General features: G+C 52.5%; 1 protein-coding gene across 2 annotated transcripts in view; it reads right to left on the bottom strand.

Moving 5' to 3' along the window:
- Window positions 1-22,047, bottom strand: part of PPP1R1A (protein phosphatase 1 regulatory inhibitor subunit 1A) — a 478,692-nt gene that overhangs the window by 348,995 nt on the left and 107,650 nt on the right. The window lies entirely within an intron of this gene.

Genomic DNA, 22,047 nt, shown 5'->3' with positions numbered 1-22,047 from the left:
GCGCAGACCCCCAAAGAGGCTTGCAATGGATTCACAGGGGTTCTGGAAGGTGAGTTTACCACCGATTTTACTTTTAGCGCATACATGCCTAAACAAAAATAAATTAAGGCCTGTTTAGATGGGCCAATATTTTTGGAAACGAGTGTTCATAGGAACCATCCTTCCTGTCCCTCCAGGTAGTCTCCCAGTGATAAGCAGAATATTTTTTAGTAACTTAAATGATTTTAAAGCAGATTTGCAAAGCATTGTTATACTGTAGGCAGAACATCGCCCTGTATAAAAAGTGATGCGCTGGTGATAACATAATCTTATGTATAATTGTCTAATGGTCACTTCCGTCTGTCTGTCTGTCCTTCTGTCACGGTTATTCATTCGCTGATTGGTCTCGCCAGCTGCCTGTCATAGCTGCCGCGACTAGTGTTGAGCGATACCTTCCGATATCGGAAAGTATCGGTATCGGTTGGGATCGGCCGATATTCAAAAAATATCGGATATCGCCGATACCGATACCCGATCCCAATGCAAGTCAATGGGACCAAAATATCGGAATTAAAATAAACCCTTTCTTTCCTTGTAGGTTCATTCTACATCAAGGAAAACAACTAAGAATAATGTAGGATGTATTGTGGGAGGTGGCGGAGACATTAAAGGCAATGAGGTTTAGCCCAATCAAATAGAATAGCATGTTTTTTTTTTTTAAAGACGTTCGGAGTGAAAAAGATATTGAGTATGTAAATTTTTTTTTATTTTGTCAGATATTGATGTTTCACTATTCCACGCCCTTCCCCTTCTTTTTTTTCTTTTTTTTTTTACTTTTCCCACACTTTCATCTTCATCATCATCAGCATCTTTGACATCAACTTCTTCTTCACCTTATTCATCTTCTTCTTCATCTTCTACCTATTTTTTTTTTTTATTACATTCTTCATATTCATTTTATTCAACTATTATTATTCTTCCTATTCTACATATTCTTTTTATTCCACTGTTATTATTCTTCCTATTCTACTTCTTCATCATATTCTCATTTGTGACAGGCATTCCTGTAGTTGTTATCTATAAAACTAGAGGTACAGTAATGTATACACTAGCGGCGCTTGTGAGATGGATAGAGGTAGCTGCAGGTACTGCTCCTCACCACACCGAGGAGAAGGGGGAAAAAAATTTTTCGAGACACAAAACTGTATATAACAGTATATGTACCTGCGCTTGACCTTATAGAGAAACTATAGTACATAAACACGATAGGTAGTTACCTTCAAGGTGGGAAAACAGTAATGGATCCGTTTAGGGTGCATAAAGTAAGACTGGAGTAGCTGATATGCAGGGACTGACTGAAATAATCGGTGTGCCGGGACTAGAATGGGGAAAAACAATGGCAATGTTGCAATAAATATGTAAATAAAATCATGTAAATAAAATCATACGAGTAATAACTAAAAACCCCGAGCAGTAAACAGCCTCATATAAATAGTGCGTATATATATGTGGTCTTACAGGCGGTACCTCCAATATAGTAGAGATCAAGTACCTGTCTTATGGTAAGCCCCGGGGAGGAAGTTTAGAAAAAATAACACTAAAAGAAATCCGCAACTTGTAGGTAATAGTCGCACTGTAGAAACGTTGCACTTAGCTCAATTGAGCATAACAGTGTAGAAATTAGGAGCGTTGTACTTAGCTCAATGAAGCGATGTGGTTGAAGTGTCCTCAGGCGGCTAATGCAGGCGCCGTCCCGGCCGGTGACGGGCGCTCGCGCGGCCTGTGTTAAGTCCTGTACGATGCTGTGCAGGACCTGCGGTGACGTTCGGGTCACGTGCTGAGGAGTCACGTGGTGCCCTGGATGATGCTACGGAGCGCTGTGGGAGCCAAACCAACGCGTTTCGGAAAAAACTTCGGTTTTACACCTTCCGTTCTGCCAGTCACAAAAGTTACATTTGTCCGCGTTCAGTTTGGCCTGCAGCATCAGGCTTTATCCAGGGGCACCACGAGGAGGAACGGACTCACCCCCATACACTGCTTAGTCTTCTTCTGCATATAATTTAGATAATATCTTTTGCTCTGATATTAAGTCTTATGCTTAATGTTCTTCTGCTCTTTGTTCTGCAGCCTCTTGTTCTTCTGCTTCTCGGTCTTTTATGTCGTCGTCTCCAGGGTCGTCGTCTCCAGTGTCGTCATCTCCGCCGTCGTCGTCTCAGCCGTCGTCGTCTCAGCCGTCGTCGTCTCCGCCGTCGTCATCGGGGTGGTCTTCCGGGTCGTCGTCGTCGTCATCGGGGTGGTCTTCCGGGTCGTCGTCATCGGGGTGGTCTTCCGGGTCGTCGACTTTAGGGTCTTAAACTTGGAAATGTAGCAGAAGGTACAAGAAGGCTGAGAAAATGCCAAGAACCAGCTGATGGAACTGGAACTCGGATGGCTACCCGAAGGTTCAAGAGCCTATGGAACTACCGAGGACCAGCTGACGTTACTGGAACCCGGTTACTAAGCAGGAGGTACCCGTGCTAAAAAGCACTACCAAGGACCGCCTGGCGTTGGCGGAACTCGGATACCCAGAAGGAGGCACCTAAGCCAAAGGCTCTGCCCGGAACCAGCTGACGTTACTGGAACCAGGATGGGGAGCAGAAGGTACAAGAGCAAAAGACACTGCCGAGAACCAGCTGACGGTACTGGAACCCGGATGGGTAGCCGAAGGTCCAAGAGCCAATGGAACTACCGAGGACCAGCTGACGTTACTGGAACCCGGTTACTAAGCAGGAGGTACCCGTGCCTGAAAGCACTACCAAGGACCACCTGACGTTGGTGGAACTTGGATACCAGAAGGAGGCACCTAAGCCAAAGGCTCTGCCCGGAACCAGCTGACGGTACTGGAACCAGGATGGGGAGCAGAAGGTACAAGAGCAAAAGACACTGCCGAGAACCAGCTGACGGTGCTGGAACCAGGTGGTGGACCCGAAGGCCCACAGGAGAGGAGAGAACAGCTAGGCCGCGAGGCAGCCGCAGTTACCGAACCCCAACAGTCCTACAGGGGGAGCTGGGCCTACTGGCACTACAGAACCAGCCTTGACTACCAGTTCACGCAGCCCACATAGGAAGCTCCTAAACTGGAGGCACCCTGGAGTTGGCTAACCCGACTGCAACACGACGGGGCAAACATAGGCGTCTCAGCGAGTTTGACACACCCCGGAAAAAGCTGACGGTGCTGAAACCAGGTTTGGCACGAGGGAGTACCTGTGACAAAAACACTGCCGAGAACCAGCTGGCGGTGCTGGAACCCAGATGCGTTGACCCAGTGTGCAAGAGCCAATGGCACGACCGAGGACCAGCTGGCGGTGCTGGAACACGGTTACTAAGCTGTAGGTGCCCGCGCTTAAAAGCACTACCAAGGACCGCCTGACGTTGGCGGAACTCGGATACCCAGGAGGAGGCACCTAAGCCAAAGGCTCGGCCCGGAACCAGCTGACGGTGCTGGAACCAGGTGGTGGACCCCAAGGCCCACAGGAGAGGAGAGAACAGCAAGGCCGCGAGGCAGCCGCAGTTACCGAACGCCAACAGTCCTACAGGGGGAGCTGGGCCTACTGGCACTACAGAACCAGCCTTGACTACCAGTTCACGCAGCCCACATAGGAAGCTCCTAAACTGGAGGCACCCTGGAGTTGGCTATCCCGACTGCAACACGACGGGGCAAACATAGGCGTCTCAGCGAGTTTGACACACCCCGGAAACAGCTGACGGTGCTGAAACCAGGTTTGGCACGAGGGAGTACCTGTGACAAAAACACTGCCGAGAACCAGCTGGCGGTGCTGGAACCCAGATGCGTTGACCCAGTGTGCAAGAGCCAATGGCACGACCGAGGACCAGCTGGCGGTGCTGGAACACGGTTACTAAGCTGTAGGTGCCCGCGCTTAAAAGCACTACCAAGGACCGCCTGACGTTGGCGGAACTCGGATACCCAGGAGGAGGCACCTAAGCCAAAGGCTCGGCCCGGAACCAGCTGACGGTGCTGGAACCAGGTGGTGGACCCCAAGGCCCACAGGAGAGGAGAGAACAGCTAGGCCGCGAGGCAGCCGCAGTTACCGAACCCCAACAGTCCTACAGGGGGAGCTGGGCCTACTGGCACTACAGAACCAGCCTTGACTACCAGTTCACGCAGCCCACATAGGAAGCTCCTAAACTGGAGGCACCCTGGAGTTGGCTAACCCGACTGCAACACGACGGGGCAAACATAGGCGTCTCAGCGAGTTTGACACAACCCGGAAACAGCTGACGGTGCTGAAACCAGGTTTGGCACGAGGGAGTACCTGTGACAAAAACACTGCCGAGAACCAGCTGGCGGTGCTGGAACCCAGATGCGTTGCCCCAGTGTGCAAGAGCCAATGGCACGACCGAGGACCAGCTGGCGGTGCTGGAACACGGTTACTAAGCTGTAGGTGCCCGCGCTTAAAAGCACTACCAAGGACCGCCTGACGTTGGCGGAACTCGGATACCCAGGAGGAGGCACCTAAGCCAAAGGCTCGGCCCGGAACCAGCTGATGGTGCTGGAACCAGGTGGTGGACCCCAAGGCCCACAGGAGAGGAGAGAACAGCTAGGCCGCGAGGCAGCCGCAGTTACCGAACCCCAACAGTCCTACAGGGGGAGCTGGGCCTACTGGCACTACAGAACCAGCCTTGACTACCAGTTCACGCAGCCCACATAGGAAGCTCCTAAACTGGAGGCACCCTGGAGTTGGCTAACCCGACCGCACCACGACGGGGCAAGCATAGGCGTCTCAGTGAGCTTGACACAACCCGGAAACAGCTGACGGTGCTGAAACCAGGCTTGGCACGAGGGAGTACCTGTGACAAGAACACTGCCGAGAACCAGCTGGCGGTGCTGGAACCCAGATGCGTTGCCCCAGTGTGCAAGAGCCAATGGCACGACCGAGGACCAGCTGGCGGTGCTGGAACACGGTTACTAAGCTGTAGGTGCCCGCGCTTAAAAGCACTACCAAGGACCGCCTGACGTTGGCGGAACTCGGATACCCAGGAGGAGGCACCTAAGCCAAAGGCTCGGCCCGGAACCAGCTGACGGTGCTGGAACCAGGTGGTGGACCCCAAGGCCCACAGGAGAGGAGAGAACAGCTAGGCCACGAGGCAGCCGCAGTTACCGAACCCCAACAGTCCTACAGGGGGAGCTGGGCCTACTGGCACTACAGAACCAGCCTTGACTACCAGTTCACGCAGCCCACATAGGAAGCTCCTAAACTGGAGGCACCCTGGAGTTGGCTAACCCGACCGCACCACGACGGGGCAAGCATAGGCGTCTCAGCGAGCTTGACACAACCCGGAAACAGCTGACGGTGCTGAAACCAGGCTTGGCACGAGGGAGTACCTGTGACAAGAACACTGCCGAGAACCAGCTGGCGGTGCTGGAACCCAGATGCGTTGCCCCAGTGTGCAAGAGCCAATGGCACGACCGAGGACCAGCTGGCGGTGCTGGAACACGGTTACTAAGCTGTAGGTGCCCGCGCTTAAAAGCACTACCAAGGACCGCCTGACGTTGGCGGAACTCGGATACCCAGGAGGAGGCACCTAAGCCCAAAGGCTCGGCCTGGAACCAGCTGACGGTGCTGGAACCAGGTGGTGGACCCCAAGGCCCACAGGAGAGGAGAGAACAGCTAGGCCGCGAGGCAGCCGCAGTTACCGAACCCCAACAGTCCTACAGGGGGAGCTGGGCCTACTGGCACTACAGAACCAGCCTTGACTACCAGTTCACGCAGCCCACATAGGAAGCTCCTAAACTGGAGGCACCCTGGAGTTGGCTAACCCGACCGCACCACGACGGGGCAAGCATAGGCGTCTCAGTGAGCTTGACACAACCCGGAAACAGCTGACGGTGCTGAAACCAGGCTTGGCACGAGGGAGTACCTGTGACAAGAACACTGCCGAGAACCAGCTGGCGGTGCTGGAACCCAGATGCGTTGTCCCAGTGTGCAAGAGCCAATGGCACGACCGAGGACCAGCTGGCAGTGCTGGAACCCGGTTACTAAGCTGTAGGTGCCCTCGCTTAAAAGCACTACCAAGGACCGCCTGACGTTGGCGGAACTCGGATACCCAGGAGGAGGCACCTAAGCCAAAGGCTCGGCCCGGAACCAGCTGACGGTGCTGGAACCAGGTGGTGGACCCCAAGGCCCACAGGAGAGGAGAGAACAGCTAGGCCGCGAGGCAGCCGCAGTTACCGAACCCCAACAGTCCTACAGGGGGAGCTGGGCCTACTGGCACTACAGAACCAGCCTTGACTACCAGTTCACGCAGCCCACATAGGAAGCTCCTAAACTGGAGGCACCCTGGAGTTGGCTAACCCGACTGCAACACGACGGGGCAAACATAGGCGTCTCAGCGAGTTTGACACACCCCGGAAACAGCTGACGGTGCTGAAACCAGGCTTGGCACGAGGGAGTACCTGTGACAAGAACACTGCCGAGAACCAGCTGGCGGTGCTGGAACCCAGATGCGTTGCCTATTATAGATTGTCTTCCTAGAGCCCCAACTAGCGGTGTTGGAGCTAAGGGTAAGCAGGGGGAGCAGAGTGTAGGCCGAAGCCTGCACTGGAGGCAGCTTTGTGTCTGCGTTGCGTTTGCAGGACACTTTGCCGGCTACACAGTGGGGGAACAGCTGGCGTTGCTGAACCCCACTAACACAATGGCGTGTGTTTTTCTCTGTGCAGCTAGCACTTGCGGTCAAAAACTAGCGATGTTAGAGCCCGTGTTGAAGCAGGAGGAGGAGGAGAGGAGCAGAGTGTAGGCCGAAGCCTATTTGAACCAATTTCAAAGGAAACCTTTAACCCCCCCTCAGGTGTTACAAAGTACAAGAGACACACCTTGTGCAGTATTAATGCTGCACAAGTGAAAGATTGCTCTATTAATTTGTCTACTTGCACACGCTGAATGAAAGACGTACACAATTTAGCCCATTCTACAGTCAAACTGTAGTGGATGCGTGACTTGGCTTTTTAAGGAGACGCAGCACAGGTGTCCCAAATAACGCCTTGGTGCTTGGCGCAGCTTCCTGAGCGTTGTTATTTGCTGTACAGGAGTCTGCGCTCTTGTGTTATCCCTTGGCAATGCCCTGTTAGAGCTGCCCGTCTTATGACCTCATTTCATGTTGGCCGGTGCGGTTAACGATGGCCATAAATCCCAGACCCACAGTGCCTTTTCATAAAGTCACACTGCGGTGCTGTGATTCGTGGCCTTGAGCAGTAAATATTTTGGCCGCTCACACACGTCCTTACACCTGCTTCAGACTGGGCGGCCTCTGCTGATCCCTTCTCGCATGCCGCGGCCATGAGGCTGCACAGTCTGAAGAAGGCGGAAGGAGATGAGTTAAGACAGGTGAAGATATGCACTGCTCGTGCCCATCAATCACACCCTCGCAGTCAAAATATATGAGACAACGAGGGGCGTTGTGTCGGGCAGGGGGGACGCACAGGCACAGCCAGCCAACCAATGATGTCAGGAGACGGGCAGCGCTAACAATGGGGGTGCTGCGTATCATTAGAAAGGAAAGTCACACCTCAGGGACAGTGGAATGGTCTCAATGAGACACATTTTGTACGTTTTGAGTTCCACGTGGGCAAGGACAAAAAGTCAGCCACCTTGTACAAATGCAGCAGTACTGCTGTACAAGGTGGCTGTTATACATAGAAACACCTGGGGGTGGGGAGCAGGCTCCCTTCAATTTCAGTTCATGTGCCTGCGTGGCGTTTGCAGGACACGTTGCCAGCTACACAGCAGGGGAACAGCTGGCAGTGCTGAACCCCACTAACACATTGGCTGGTGTTTTTCTCTGTGCAGCTAGCATGTCCGGGCAGAAACTGGCGTTGTTTGAGCCCAGGGTCAGCAGGAGGAGGAGAGGAGCAAAGTGTAGGCCGAAGTCTGCACTGGTGGCAGCTTTTGGTCAGTTGTGCCAGCGTGGCTTGTGCTGGACACGATGCCGACTACACAGCAGGGGAACAGCTGGCGTTGCTGAACCCCACTAACACATTGACTGGTGTTTTTCTCTGTGCAGCTAGCATGTCCGGGCAGAAACTGGCGGTGTTTGAGCCCAGGGTCAGCAGGAGGAGGAGAGGAGCAGAGTGTAGGCCGAAGCCTGCACTGGTGGCAGCTTTTGGTCTGTTGTGCCAGCGTGGCTTGTGCTGGACACGATGCCAACTACACAGCAGGGGAACAGCTGGCGGTGCTGAACCCCACGAACACATTGACTGGTGTTTTTCTCTGTGCAGCTAGCAGTTCCGGGCAGAAACTAGCGGTGTTTGAGCCCAGGGTCAGCAGGAGGAGTAGAGGAGCAGAGTGTAGGCCGAGGCCTAGTTGAACCAATTTCAAAGGTTACCTTTAACCCCCCCCTCAGGTGTTGCAAGGTACAAGAGCCTCACCTTGAACAGCATTAATGATGCACAAGTCAAAGGTTGCTCTATTTAATTTTGCTCCTTGCACACGCTGAATAAAACACGTACACTATTTAGCCCATTATACTGTCAAACAGTAGTGGAGGCGTGACTACTAGTCTTTTTAAGGAGATGCAGCACAGGTGTCAAAATTTAAACCTAGCTGCTGTGCGCAGATTCCTTACCGTTGTTATTTGCAGTACAGGAAACTGCGCTCTTGTGTTATCCCTTGGCAATACCCTGTTAGTGCAGGCCGTCTCATGACCTCATTTCATGTTGGCCGGTGCGGTTAACGATGGCCATAAATCCCAGACCCACAGTGGCTTTTCCTAAAGTCACACTGCGGTGCTGGGATTCGTGGCCTTGTGCAGTAAATATGTTCGCCGCTCACACATGTCCTTACACCTGCTTCAGACTGGGCGGCATCAGCTGATCCCTTATCGCATGCCGCGGCCATGAGGCCGCACAGTCAGAAGAAGGCGGAAGGAGGGGAGTGAAGACAGGGGAACATATGCACTGCTCGTGCCCATCAATCACACCCTCGCAGTCAAAATATATGAGACAACGGGGGGCGTTGTGTCGGGCAGGGGGGACGCACAGGCACAGCCAGCCAACCAATGATGTCAGGAGACGGGCAGCGCTAACAATGGGGGTGCTGCGTGTCATTAAAAAGGAAAGTCACACCTCAGGGACATTGTAATGGTCTGTAATGAGACACATTTTGTACTTGTTGAGTTCCACGTGTGCAAGGAGAAAAAGTCAGCCACCTTGTACAAATGCAGCAGTACTGCTGTACAAGGTGGCTGTTATACATAGAAACACCTGGGGGGGTGGGGGGCAGGCTCCCTTCAATTTCAGTTCATGTGCCTGCGTGGCGTTTGCAGGACACGTTGCCAGCTACACAGCAGGGGAACAGCTGGCGGTGCTGAACCCCACTAACACATTGACTGGTGTTTTTCTCTGTGCAGCTAGCATGTCCGGGCAGAAACTGGCGTTGTTTGAGCCCAGGGTCAGCAGGAGGAGGAGAGGAGCAAAGTGTAGGCCGAAGCCTGCACTGGTGGCAGCTTTTGGTCAGTTGTGCCAGCGTGGCTTGTGCTGGACACGTTGCCGACTACACAGCAGGGGAACAGCTGGCGGTGCTGAACCCCACGAACACATTGACTGGTGTTTTTCTCTGTGCAGCTAGCAGTTCCGGGCAGAAACTAGCGGTGTTTGAGCCCAGGGTCAGCAGGAGGAGTAGAGGAGCAGAGTGTTGACCGAAGCCTAGTTGAACCAATTTCAAAGGTTACCTTTAACCCCCCCCTCAGGTGTTGCAAGGTACAAGAGCCACACCTTGAACAGCATTAATGATGCACAAGTCAAAGGTTGCTCTATTTAATTTTGCTCCTTGCACACGCTGAATAAAACACGTACACTATTTAGCCCATTATACTGTCAAACAGTAGTGGAGGCGTGACTACTAGTCTTTTTAAGGAGATGCAGCACAGGTGTCAAAATTTAAACCTAGCTGCTGTGCGCAGATTCCTGAGCGTTGTTATTTGCTGTACAGGAGTCTGCGCTATTGGGATCCCTTGGCCATGCGCTGTGAGCGCTTCCTGTCTTCTGACCTCATTTCATGTCGGCCGTTACGGTTAGCGATGGACATGAATCCCAGACCCACAGTGTGTTTTCAAAAAATCACACTGCGTGGCTGGGATTCGTGGCCTTGCTCAGTAAATATGTTTGACGCTCACACATGTCCTTACACCTGCTTCAGACTGGGCGGCCTCATCTGATCCCTTATCGCCTGCCGCGGCCATGAGGACACCCAGTCTGAAGAAGGCGGAAGGAGATGAGTGAACACAGGCAAACATATGCACTGCACATGCCCATCAATCACACCCTCGCTGTTCAAAAAAATAAGACACCGAGGGGCGTTGTTTCGAGCAGGGCAGACGCACAGGCGCAGCCAGCTAACCAATGATGTCAAAAGACGGGCAGCGCTAACAAGGGTGGTGCTGCGTATCATTAGAAAGGAAAGTCACACCTCAGGGACAGTGGAATGGTCTCAATGAGACACATTTTGTACATGTTGAGTTCCACGTGGGCAAGGAGAAAAAGTCAGCCACCTTGTACAAATGCAGCAGTACTGCTGTACAAGGTGGCTGTTTTACATAGAAACACCTGGGGGTGGGGGGCAGGCTCCCTTCAATTTCAGTTCATGTGCCTGCGTGGCGTTTGCAGGTCACGTTGCAAGCTACACAGCAGGGGAACAGCTGGCGGTGCTGAACCCCACTGACACATTGACTGGTGTTTTTCTCTGTGCAGCTCGCATGTCCGGGCAAAAACTGGCGGTGTTAGAGCCCAGTGTCAGCAGGAGGAGGAGAGGAGCAATGTGTAGGCCGAAGCCTGCACTGGTGGCAGCTTTTGGTCAGTTGTGCCAGCGTGGCTTGTGCTGGACACGATGCCGGCTACACAGCGGGGGAACAGCTGGCAGTGCTGAACCCCACTAACACATTGGCTGGTGTTTTTCTCTGTGCAGCTAGCACTTCCGGGCAGAAACTAGCGGTGTTTGAGCCCAGGGTCAGCAGGAGGAGGAGAGGAGCAGAGTGTAGGCCGAAGCCTGCACTGGTGGCAGCTTTTGGTCAGTTGTGCCAGCGTGGCTTGTGCTGGACACGATGCCGACTACACAGCAGGGGAACAGCTGGCGGTGCTGAACCTCACTAACACATTGACTGGTGTTTTTCTCTGTGCAGCTAGCAGTTCCGGGCAAAAACTAGCGGTGTTTGAGCCCAGGGTCAGCAGGAGAGGAGCAGAGTGTAGGCCGAAGCCTAGTTGAACCAATTTCAAAGGTTACCTTTAACCCCCCTCAGGTGTTGCAAGGTACAAGAGCCACACCTTGTGCAGCATTAATGCTGCACAAGTAAAAGGTTGCTCTATTTGTTTTGCTCCTTGCACACGCTGACTAAAACACGTACACTATTTAGCCCATTATACTGTCAAACAGTTGTGGAGGCGTGACTTGTCTTTTTAAGGAGACGCAGCACAGGTGTCAAAATTTGCACCTAGGTACTGGGCGCAGATTCCTGAGCGTTGTTATTTGCTGTACAGGAGTCTGCGCTATTGTGATCCCTTGGCCATGCGCTGTGAGCGCTTCCTGTCTTCTGACCTCATTTCATTTCGGCCGTTGCGGTTAGCGATGGACATGAATCCCAGACCCACAGTGTGTTTTCAAAAAATCACACTGCGTGGCTGGGATTCGTGGCCTTGTGCAGTAAATAGGTTTGTCGCTTACACATGTCCTTACACCTGCTCCAGACTGGGCGGCCTCAGCTGATCCCTTATCGCCTACCACGGCCAGGAGGCCGCACAGTCTGAAGAAGGCGGAAGGAGATGAGTTAAGACAGGCGAACATATGCACTGCTCGTGCCCATAAACCACACCCTCGCTGACAAAATAAATATGACAACGAGGGGTGTTGTTTCTAGCAGGGCGGATGCACAGGCGCAGCCAGCTAACCATGATGACAAAAGACGGGAAACGCTACCAAGGGGGGTGCTGCGTATCATTAGAAAGGAAAGTCACACCTCAGGGACAGTGGAATGGTCTCAATGAGACACATTTTGTACGTGTTGAGTTCCACGTGGGCAAGGAGAAAAAGTCAGCCACCTTGTACAAATGCAGCAGTACTGCTGTACTAGGTGGCTGTTATACATAGAAACACCTGGGGGGGTGGGGCCAGGTTCCCTTTAATTTCAGTTCATGTGCCTGCGTGGCGTTTGCAGGTCACGTTGCCGGCTACACAGCAGGGGAACAGCTGGCGTTGCTGAACCCCACTAACACATTGGCTGGTGTTTTTCTCTGTGCAGCTAGCACTTCCGGGCAAAAACTAGCGGTGTTTGAGCCCAGGGTCAGCAGGAGGAGGAGAGGAGCAGAGTGTAGGCCGAAGCCTGCACTGGTGGCAGCTTTTGTTCTGTTGTGGCAGCGTGGCTTGTGCTGGACACGTTGCCGACTACACAGCAGGGGAACAGCTGGCGGTGCTGAACCCCACTGACACATCACCTAGTGTTTTTTCTGTGTAGACAACACTTCCAGGTTGCAACTGACAGTGTTGAAACCCAGGGAATCAAAGAGGAGCAGAGTGTAGGCCGAAGCCTGCAGTGGAGCAAGTTGAAAGAGAACCTTTAACCCCCCCCCCCCAGGCATTTGTTGCTGAAAGAGCCATCTTGTACAGCAGTAATACTGCACATGGAAAATGGTGGCTCCGAAAATTATGCTCCTTGCAAACGCTGAAGTACACACTCATATAATGTGTCCCCTCACACCGTCAAACCATCCCGGAAGTGGGACTTTCCTTTGTAATGTGACACAGCACAGCCGTCATTCCAACCCCCTTGGTGCCGGGCGCCACCTCCTCAACGTTGTTTGGTTCTGTCACGGAGCCCGCGCTGTAATGTTATCCCTTGGCCATGCACAGTTAGCGGTGCCCGTCTTCTGACATCATGTAGGTGTCAGGCTGGCAGTGCCTGTGCGTCCAAGCTGCCCGAGATCCAACCTTGCAGTGTCATCTAATGTAGTCCCACTGCGGGCCAGGGATCCATGGGCATGCGCAGTGCATATCATCGCCTCTCACTCACCTCCTTCCTGCTTCTTCAGACTGTGCGGCGTCACGGCCGTGGCATGCTATTAGGGATCAGCTGACGCCGCCTAGTCTGAAGAAGCGTGAAGAAGGGGAGTGAGAGGCTAGTATATGCACTGCGCATGGCCATGGATACCAGGCCCACTGTGGGATCACATTAGACGACACTGCGAGGTGTGATTTCGGGCAGCGTGGACGCACAGGCGCAGCCAGGACGACAACAAATGATGTCAGAGGACGGGCAGCGCAAACTGTGCATGGCCAAGGGATAACATAACAGCGCAGGGTCCATGACGGAATCAAACAACGCTAAGGAGGCAGCGCACGGTGCCAAGGGGGTAGCAATGACGGCTGTGCTGCGTCACATTACAAAGGAAAGTCCCACCTCCGGGACGGTTGGACGGTGTGAGGGGACACATTACATGAGTGTGTGGTTCAGCGTTTGCAAGGAGCATAATTTCAAGAGCGACCTTTCCCTTGTGCAGTATTAGTGCTGCACATGGTGGCTCTTTCAGTAACAAACGCCTAGGGGGGGGGGGGGGGACAGGTCCCCTTACATTTTAGTTGTGCCAGCGTGGCGGTCGCATGACACGTTGCCGGATACACAGCTGGGGATCAGCTGACGTTACTGAACCCCAATAACAGAGGAGCGACTGTTGACTGTGCACACAGCACTTCCAGGCACCAACTGGCGGTGTTAGAGCCCAGGGACAGCAGGAGGAGCAGATTGGAGGTATTGCCGCACACACAGCTGGGGATCAGCTGACGTTACTGAACCCCAATAACAGAGGAACGACTGTTGACTGTGCACACAGCACTTCCAGGCACCAACTGGCGGTGTTAGAGCCCAGGGACAGCAGGAGGAGCAGATTGGAGGTATTGCCGCACACACAGCTGGGGATCAGCTGACGTTACTGAACCCCAATAACAGAGGAGCGACTGTTGACTGTGCACACAGCACTTCCAGGCACCAACTGGCGGTGTTAGAGCCCAGGGACAGCAGGAGGAGCAGATTGGAGGTATTGCCGCACACACAGCTGGGGATCAGCTGACGTTACTGAACCCCAATAACAGAGGAGCGACTGTTGACTGTGCACACAGCACTTCCAGGCACCAACTGGCGGTGTTAGAGCCCAGGGACAGCAGGAGGAGCAGAGGAACAGAGTGTAGGCCGAAGCCTGATTGGAGCAAGTTGAAAGGAAACCTTTAACCCCCCCCCCCAAGACGTTTGTAGCTGAAAGAGCCATCTTGTGCAGCACTAAGGATGCAAAAGGAAAAGGTTGCTCTTTTAATTATGCTCCTTGCAAACACCGAAGTAAACACTAAAAATGTGTCCCTTTATACCGTTAAACCGTTCCGGAGGTGCGAATTTCCTTCGTAATGGGACACAGCACAGCTGTCATTCCTATCCCCTTGATGCCGTGCGCTGCCTCCTCAGCGTTGTTTTAAGCTGTCACGGAGCCTGCGCTGTTCTGTTAGCCCTTGGCCATGCCCAATTAGCGCTGCCTGTCTTCTGACATAATTTGGTGTCAGGCTGTCAGTGCCTGTGCGTCCACGCTGCTCCAGATCCCACCTCGCAGTCTCGTCTAACGTAATCCCACTGCGGGCCTTGGAACCATGGGCATGCACAGTGCATAACCTCGACTCTCACTCCCCTCCTTCCCTCTTCTTCAGACTGTGCGGTGTCACGGCCGTGGCATGCTAGGGATCAGCTGACGGCGCACAGTCTAAAGAAGGCGGAGGGAAATGAGCGAGAGCCCGAGGGGAAGATATGCACTGCGCATGCCCATGGATCCCAGGCCCGCAGTGTGACTCAATCAGAAGACACTGCGAGGCGGGATCTCGGGCAGCGCGGCCGCACAGGCGCAGCCAGCCTGACACCAAATTATGTCAGAAGACAGGCAGCGCAAATAGGGCATGCCCAAGGGATAACAGAACAGCGCAGGCTCCGTGACAGCTTAAAACAACGCTGAGGAGGCAGCGCATGGCACCAAGGGGGTAGGAATGACGGCTGTGCTGCGTCACATTACGAAGGAAAGTCCCAGCTCCGGGACGGTATAACGATATCAGTGAACACATTTTATAAGTGTTAAGTTCTGCGTGTGCAAAGAGCTAAAAAAAAAGAGCTACCTTTTCCTTGTGCAGCATTACTGCTGCACAAGATGGCTCTTTCAGTAACAAACGACGGGGGGGGGGGGACAGGTTCCCTTACATTTAGGTTGTTGTGCCAGCGTGGCGGTCGCAGGACACATTGCCGGCTACACAGCTGGGGATCAGCTGACGTTACTGAAACCCAATAACACTGGGTCGTATGTTTTTACTGTGCAGCCTGCACTTCTGAGCCGCAACTGGCGGTGTTGGAGCCCAGGAATAGCAGTTCAGGTGGTAGAAAGATGAACACAGCAGGAGACCTGGATGACACCCAATTACTTAATCAGGCAGAGGAGTGGCAAATTCCTGCGAGATCCAGGCCTGGTTCATTTTCAGGAAAGTAAGCCGGTCAACGTTATCGGAGGATAGTCGCATGCGACGGTCTGTTAGTACACCACCTGCGGTACTAAAGACATGTTCCGATAAGACACTAGCCGCAGGGCAAGCCAGCACCTCCAATGCATACTGGCTTAGCTCTGGCCATGTATCCAGCTTAGAGACCCAAAACTTGAACGGGGAAGAGCCGTCTGGGAGTACAGTAAGAGGGCAAGCCATGTAGTCTGTCACCATCTGACGGAACCGTTGCCTCCTGCTGACTGGAGCCGCCGGTGATGGTGTAGACATTTGGGGCGGGCACACAAAAGTGTGCCAGAGTTGTGCCATACTGGGCTTGCCTTGGGCAGAGGCACTGCTTCTGCTCCCTCTTTGGGCAGAGCCTCCCCCACTGCCTCGACGCACTGAGCTGCTTTGTAAAGCACTAGCAGCACTCCTCTCAGTTGGACAGGAGAAGATGATGGAATTCACCAGTGTGTCGTGGTACTCCCGCAATTTACGCTCCCGGGTCAACGCAGGGATGAGGTTTTGGACGTTGTCCCGGTAGCGAGGATCGAGGAGGGTGAACACCCAATAATCAGGCATGTTGAGAATGTGGTCGATGCGGCGGTCGTTTCTCAGGCACTGCAGCATGAAATCCACCATGTGCTGCAGAGTGCCAACATGCCCAGAACCGCTGTCCCCTGCTTGAGACATGATCTCTGCCCGCTCGTCATCACCCCACCCTCGCTGTACACACTGACCACTGCACAATTGTGTCGCTCCCTCCTCTGGACGGAGCTCTTCCTCCTCCATTGACTCCTCCTCATCCTCCTCACAAATTGGCCCCTGCGTACCCCTTTGTGAGGAACCACGTGGCGCTGACTCTCCAGAAGCTGATGGAAAAGGTGACTCCTCATCCCCCACCTCTTCCACCACATCATCCCTTAACCCTTGCAAAGTTTGCTGAAGCAGGCAGATAAGGGGTGCATCATCTGCACTTGCCATCCGCGTGGAATAATCAAAAGGACGCAAAACCTGGCAGACGTCCTTCATAGTGGCCCACTCTGTGGTTGTGAAGTCTGATCGGCGCTGACTGCGACTTCTTTGCGCCTGATGCAGCTGGTACTCCATAACTGCTTGCTGCTGCTCACACAACCGCTCCAACATATGTAACGTGGAATTCCACCGGGTAGGTAGGTCACATATAATGCGGTGTTCCGGAAGGCGGAATCGGCGCTGCAGAGCAGCAATGCGGGATCTGGCCAAGCTGGAACGCCGCAAGTGAGCACACTCTAGGCGGACCTTGTGCAGCAGGGCATCAAGATCCGGATAGTCCCTCAGAAAACTCTGCACAACCAAATTGAGCACATGTGCCAGACATGGGATGTGAGTGAGGTTGCCAAGGGCCAAAGCTGCCACCAGATTTCGGCCATTGTCACACACTACCATGCCTGGCTGGAGATTCGCTGGCAGTAACCACACATCGCTCTCCTGCTTGATGGCATTCCAGAGCTCCTGCGCTGTGTGGCTTCGATGCCCCAATGAAACTAGTTTCAAGACGGCCTGCTGACGTTTGGCCACGGCTGTGCTCATGTCGGTCATAGGTAAACGTTCACGGGTCCATGTGGAGGCGGACTGTGACGGATCCTGCAGAGAGGAATCAGAGGAACTGGTGTAAGAGGAGGAGTCGATGCGTACAGACTGGATTCCTGCAATCCTTGGAGTGGGCAGGACACGTCCTGCGCCACTCGCACGATCTGTACCTGGCTCAACAACATTAACCCAATGGGCAGTGAGGGAAACATATCGCCCCTGTCCATGCTGACTGGTCCACGCATCGGTGGTGAGGTGGACCTTGCTACTGACGGCGTTCAGTAGCGCATGTTTTATGTTTGCCTCAACATGCCTGTGCAGGGCAGGGACAGCCTGCCTGCTGAAGTAAAAGCGGCTGGGCACCTTGTACTGTGGGACTGCCAATGCCATCAAGTCACGGAAGCTGTCAGTCTCCACCAGCCTGAACGAGAGCATTTCCAGGGACAACAGTTTGGCAATGCCTGCATTCAGAGCCTGTGCTCGGGGGTGGTTGGCCGAGAATGCCCGCCTTTTCTCCCATGCCTGGACTACCGATGGCTGTAGAGTAGACTGGGAGTGTGAGGATGACTGGGAAGGTGGTGCTGTGGGTGGAATTACACTAGGTCTCTGGACAACAGTGGAGGAAGAGGCAACACGAGATGAAGAGGTGGTAGCTGCCGCTGTTGGTTGGCCTACGTCTTCACTGTGTTTCTGTAACTCCACCGCGTGCCTGTTCCGCACATGTTTCCACATATTTGTGGTATTGAGGTTGCTGACACTTTTACCTCTTTTTACTTTCTGATGACACAGCTTGCATTTGACAAAACAAATGTCATCTGCAACTGTGTCAAAAAAGGACCAGGCACTGCAAGTCTTGGGAGCGCCCTTTTTGGCTTTGGAAAGAGACAGGCTCCTAACGGGTGCCAAAGTGGAGGCTACAGGCTCCGCAGTCTTCCCCCTCCCTCTCCCTCTTTGGCCCGTAAGGGGAATCTCTTCCTCAGAGCTGCTCCCACCACCTTCCTGTTCCTCACGCCACGATGGGTCAAGGACCTCATCATCTCCACTACCCTCTGCCACCAACTGCTCCTCCTGGGTAGTCTCGGCAGCACAGTACGCATCAGAAAGCGGCACCTGAGTTTCATCATCAGATGCGTACTGCGCTGTGGTCACCGGAGGCACTGGCCCACCTGCCTCTTCAGAGTCAGAGAGATAAAGCTTTTGGGCATCACTGCACACTGCCTCTTCTTCTATTTCTCCAATGCTGCTTGGCTGGCCCCCTGTTTCCAAGCCAAGAGATTCAGAGAACAGAAGTAGAGACGGCTCCTGTCCTGGGCTCTCTGACTGCCTGGCCAATTTGGCAGGTGGTGAAGAGACAGATGGCTGCTCTCCAGTGCTCTGTGCCTGAGAGGATGTGGCACTAACTGAAGTCGATGCCGAGGCGTTAGCTGCCATCCACCCGACAACGGCTTCAATTTGGTCTTCACGTAGCAGCGGTGCACGCCGCTCTCCGACAAAGCTGCGCATGAAGGACTGTTCCCTGCTGAAACTGAGTGACGACGAGTCACCGGCGCCCGCAGCAGGCACAGAATCACCACGTCCTCTCCCTGCTCCTCTCCCTGCTCCGCGCCCACGCCCACGTGCCTTACTCCCTGCCCTCTTCATCTTGGTTGACAGATAAAGATAAGCAGAAAAGTACTAAGGCCTTAGTGGGCTTATTCCTGAAATGCTCCTCCTAACAGGTGTAAGAAACACTAATGTTGTAAATTGTGGACTAAACTTTATTATTTTTCAAATGTGGCCTACACAAGTGTTAAGTTGTGTTTGGTGAACTTAACTTTTTTTTTGGTGCAGATCGGGCTACAGAGCTAGTTTAAATCACACGGAGACCGTGCAGACAGCCGTAAACGGCGCTGCAAGGCCAAAAAACCCTCCTCTAGGTTATCCTATATAGTGTTTTTCCACTATTTAGCTGGATACGAGTGGAAAGACACTAATAGGAATTTTTTTTTTCAAATTTTAAACTGGCTGCACTATTTGAAAAAAAGGAAATTGTTTTTCAAGGTATGAGGCAGTAACGCACCCTGAGCTGAATCCAACCGGCTATGGCTGCACACAGACTACAGGGCGAGCTGCGCTCACACAGAGACCGTGCAGACAGCCGTAAACGGCGCTGCAAGGCCAAAAAACCCTCCTCTCGGTTATCCTATATAGTGTTTTTCCACTATTTAGCTGGATACGAGTGGAAAGACACTAATAGGAATTTTTTTTTTTCAAATTTTAAACAGGCTGCACTATTTGAAAAAAAGTAAAATTTTTCTCAAGGTATAAGGCAGTAACGAACCCTGAGCTGAATCCAACCGGCTATGGCTGCACACAGACTACAGGGCGAGCTGGGCTCACACGGAGACCGTGCAGACAGCCGTAAACGGCGCTGCAAGGTCAAAAAAACCTCCTCTAGGTTATCCTATATAGTGTTTTTCCACTATTTAGCTGGATACGAGTGGAAAGACACTAATAGGAATTTTTTTTTTGCAAATTTTAAACTGGCTGCACTATTTGAAAAAAAGGAAATTGTTTTTCAAGGTATGAGGCAGTAACGCACCCTGAGCTGAATCCAACCGGCTATGGCTGCACACAGACTACAGGGCGAGCTGCGCTCACACAGATACCGTGCAGACAGCCGTAAACGGCGCTGCAAGGCCAAAAAACCCTCCTCTAGGTTATCCTATATAGTGTTTTTCCACTGTTTAGCTGGATACGAGTGGAAAGACACTAATAGGAATTTTTGTTTTTCAAATTTTAAACAGGCTGCACTATTTGAAAAAAAGTAAAATTTTTCTCTAGGTATGAGCCAGTAACGAACCCTGAGCTGAATCCAACCGGCTATGGCTGCACACAGACTACAGGGCGAGCTGGGCTCACACGGAGACCGTGCAGACAGCCGTAAACGGCGCTGCAAGGCCAAAAAACCCTCCTCTAGGTTATCCTATATAGTGTTTCTCCACTATTTAGCTGGATACGAGTGGAAAGACACTAATAGGAATTTTTTTTTTCAAATTTTAAACTGGCTGCACTATTTGAAAAAAAGGAAATTGTTTTTCAAGGTATGAGGCAGTAACGCACCCTGAGCTGAATCCAACCGGCTATGGCTGCACACAGACTACAGGGCGAGCTGCGCTCACACAGAGACCGTGCAGACAGCCGTAAACGGCGCTGCAAGGCCAAAAAACCCTCCTCTAGGTTATCCTATATAGTGTTTTTCCACTATTTAGCTGGATACGAGTGGAAAGACACTAATAGGAATTTTTGTTTTTCAAATTTTAAACAGGCTGCACTATTTGAAAAAAAGTAAAATTTTTCTCAAGGTATGAGCCAGTAACGAACCCTGAGCTGAATCCAACCGGCTATGGCTGCACACAGACTACAGGGCGAGCTGGGCTCACACGGAGACCGTGCAGACAACCGTAAACGGCGCTGCAAGGCCAAAAAACCCTCCTCTAGGTTATCCTATATAGTGTTTTTCCACTATTTAGCTGGATATGAGTGGAAAGACACTAATAGGAATTTTTTTTTTCAAATTTTAAACAGGCTGCACTATTTGAAAAAAAGTAAAATTTTTCTCAAGGTATGAGCCAGTAACGAACCCTGAGCTGAATCCAACCGGCTATGGCTGCACACAGACTACAGGGCGAGCTGGGCTCACACGGAGACCGTGCAGACAGCCGTAAACGGCGCTGCAAGGCCCAAAAACCCCCCTCTAGGTTATCCTATGTAGTGTTTTTCCACAATAGAGCTGGAGACTGGTGGAAAAACAATTATAGGAAATTTGAGAAAAAATGTGCAGCAGGCTGCACTAAGAGCAAAAAAGGACAACTGTGTGAGGCAGTGTGAACCCCCCCTGAGCTGAATACAACCGGGTATATGGCTGCACACAGACTACAGAGTGAGCTGCACACACACACACACACAGAGACCTTGCAGAACGCTGTTAAAACAGCGCTGCAAGGCAAGAGCAAGGTGAACAGTGAAGAACACACAGCGTTTTGCTAAATTAGCCTTTGGAAAGGAAAATAAAGCAATTAAGCTAGCTCGACTGGCCCTCAGTTAGAACACAGCGTCCTGTCCCTAACTGAAATCACAGCAGAGTGAGCGCAAAATGGCGGCAGCGTTTTTTATAGTGCAGAGTGACATCATTTCAGCAGCCAATCCAAGCCTTGCCAGTACTTACATGCCCACCATGCTAAACAGGATGTGCCCACACTTCCAATCATTCCTCATTGGCTGCTGCGTTCAGTTTGAATTCTGGGAACTTCCGATTCCGGTATCCGATACGCGGGAAGTATCGGAATTCGGTATCGGAATTCCGATACCGCAAATATCGGCCGATACCCGATACTTGCGGTATTGGAATGCTCAACACTAGCCGCGACCAATCAGCGACGGACACAGTCCGGAAGAAAATGGCCGCTCCTTACTCCCTGCAGTCATTGCCTGTCGCCCGCATACTCCCCTCCGGTCACCGCTAACACAGGGTTAATGCCGGCGATAACGGCCCGCATTATGCCGCGGGTAATGCACTCTGTTACCGCCGCTATTAACCCTGTGTGTCCCTAACTTTTTACTATTGACGCTGCCTATGTGGCATCAATAGTAAAAAATGTAATGTTAAAAATAATAATAAAAAAAAAAAAATGCTATACTCACCCACCGTAGTCGCTCGCGCCGGCCGCCATCTTCCGTTGCAGGATCCGGTGGCAAAGATGGTATGTGAGAAGGACCTGCCATGACATCACGGTCATGTGACCGCGACATCATCACAGGCCCTGCGCGAGAAGGACCTGCCATGACATCACGGTCATGTGACCGCTACGTCATCATAGGCCCTGCGCACCTGTGCTAGAAAGACCTGCCATGACGTCACGGTCATGTGACCGCGACGTCATCACAGGTCCTGCGCTCATACGAACCCTGGGACCGG

The sequence above is a fragment of the Ranitomeya imitator genome, chromosome 3 (genome assembly GCF_032444005.1).
Source record: "Ranitomeya imitator isolate aRanImi1 chromosome 3, aRanImi1.pri, whole genome shotgun sequence".
In the NCBI taxonomy this organism is placed as follows: domain Eukaryota; kingdom Metazoa; phylum Chordata; class Amphibia; order Anura; family Dendrobatidae; genus Ranitomeya; species Ranitomeya imitator.
The sequence above is the reverse complement of the archived record's forward strand: the minus strand, read 5'-3'. Positions and strand labels throughout refer to the sequence as shown.